Below are 2,330 nucleotides of genomic sequence, written 5' to 3'. Positions count from 1 at the left end.
GTAATCTCTTACAGAAAACCCAAGCCACATTTGAGGGTGTCAAACTTGCTTTGAAATAATCAAAACACCATCCAAACTCCAGTTCCTCTCTGTATGAATACTCCTTATGGAGTTGGCAAGGTGGTTAGGACACCTGGTTCATATGCTTATTCTAATCTTTTCCTTCTAGCAACTTCCTCCTCTCCCTAGGATCATACAGGGGAAAACTAGTTACCCTGGCTTGCATCACCTGTCAATCTTACCTTCTGTGTACTTCAACCATGTCCAGTCCTCTGGAATAGGGTTGGGTTGCTTACTTTTTTTCCCATTCATGACCTTTTTGTCCACCTAAGAAATACTCATGTAACCATGAGTAAATAAAGTTTACATAAGCCACACATTCACTGAAAATGAAGAAATTTATTTTAAAGCAGTTCTTGCATACTTACAAAGTTACCATGTATTAAAGACAAAAGCAAATTTTCCTACTAATGAGGTAGATGTGTTTATTTTTACATGAACAGCAAATGCCCGAGTATTTGATAGTACAGGACATTGAGAATCTTCATATTTTTTTTTCTATTTTTTTTTTTTCTAATTGAAGACAGAGTCTTTAATACAATATATCCTGATTACAGTTTCCCCTCCCTCAATTCCTCTCGGATCCGTTCCTCCTCCTCCTCTCTCATCCAAATGCCCATACTTTCTAAAACAAACAGGCTTCTAAAAACTAATAATAAAATAATATAAAACAAAAACAAACAAACCAGAATAGTACAAAACAAACAAATAGAAGAAAAGCAGCCAAAGATAAAGCACAAGAAACACAGATAGACCAGAAACACACATGTCCACACACACACAGAAAGTCCATAAAAACATATAACCAGGAAACATAATATATATGTAAAACACCTGAGTGGTTTAAAAATTTTAAATCCGACGACGATGGCTGCTCGGGTCACAAGGGGTCGGTAGCAGCGGGAGTCGGCGGCTAGTGGGGTGCAGAGCTCGGGGGTGTTCGCGATGAGTTTACCACTCAATCCCAAGCCTTTTCTCAATGGACTAACTGGGAACCCAGTGGATGGTGAAATTCAATTGGGGAATGGAGTACAAGGGCTACCTGGTCTCTGTGGACGGCTACATGAACATGCAGCTTGCAAATACAGAAGAATATATAGATGGTGCGTTGTCTGGACATCTGGGTGAAGTTCTAATAAGATGTAAAAATGTCCTTTATATCAGAGGTGTTGAAGAAGAAGAGGAAGATGGGGAAATGAGAGAATAGCATCTTTGGGGTTTTGTGTGTATACACACACACACACACACACACACACACACACATATGTATTTCTACACAATAAAAATTTGGTTTTTTTTCAAAAAAAAATTTAAATATGATTGATACTTTGATTTATAATTGTCACCATTGAGAATGCCAATTTTCATAAATATATAGTAAAAAAAAGTGCTAGCAGAAGTATGCTTAGGATCATTCCAGAAGTTCTGTGTTTATTTCAACCCAAAATTATTCATTGATATTTGTGTACCTGTGTGTGTTTATTATGTATGTGTGTGTATGTGTGTTCTGCATGTATGTGCATGTGGAGGTCAGAGAACCATCAGGTGTCTTCTTTAATTATCTCACCTTAGTTTTTGAAACAAAGTCTTAATCTGGAACTAAATCTTTGAGCTAGACTGGCTGGCCAGTGAGTCCTGTGATCCACCATGTCCTCTCAGCACTAGGGTTACAGGCTATAACTAGAGCACATAGATTTTAAGTGATTCAAATTCAGGTCCATATGCTTGCAGGGCAAGTACTTTACCTTCTGAGCAAAGTACCTCTCCAAACCCTTCACATTTTTTTAAGTGAAACTAAAATCAGTAACTAAAAGAACAATTTCAAAAACCAAACACTGAGCAGGGTGGTGGTGGCACACGCCTTTAATCCCAGCAATGGGGAGGAACAGCCAGGCAGATCTCTGTGAGTTTGAGGTCAGCCTGGTCTGCAGAGCAAGACCTAAGACAGGCTCTAAAACTATACAGGGAAATATTGTCTCAAGAAAGAAAGAAAGAGAGAGAGAGAGAGAGAGAGAGAGAGAGAGAGAGAGAGAGAGGAAGGAAGGAGGGAGGGAGGGAGGGAGGGAGGGAGGGAGGGAGGGAGGGAGGGAGGAAGGAAGGAAGGAGGAAGGAAGGAAGGAAGGAAGAAAGAAAGAGTAAAGAAAAGAAAAAAACAACAACCAAACACTGTACAATCCAAAAATTTTCAATTTGGTACTTATATACAAGAGAATGACAACAGAAAAAATTTAAGTCTTGTTGTTATATAAGTAAATCATTATGCTTCTGTA

The 2,330-nt window shown here is 38.7% G+C and overlaps 1 pseudogene; it reads left to right on the top strand.

The window, feature by feature from the left end:
* The first annotated feature begins 1,005 nt into the window (after positions 1-1,005).
* LOC118581119 lies at positions 1,006-1,268 on the top strand (annotated as a pseudogene).
* Positions 1,269-2,330: the final 1,062 nt, after the last annotated feature.

The sequence above is a fragment of the Onychomys torridus genome, chromosome 4 (assembly GCF_903995425.1).
Source record: "Onychomys torridus chromosome 4, mOncTor1.1, whole genome shotgun sequence".
Lineage (NCBI taxonomy): Eukaryota > Metazoa > Chordata > Mammalia > Rodentia > Cricetidae > Onychomys > Onychomys torridus.
Note: the sequence above shows the minus strand (reverse complement) of the source record. Positions and strands in the feature narration are given on the sequence as shown.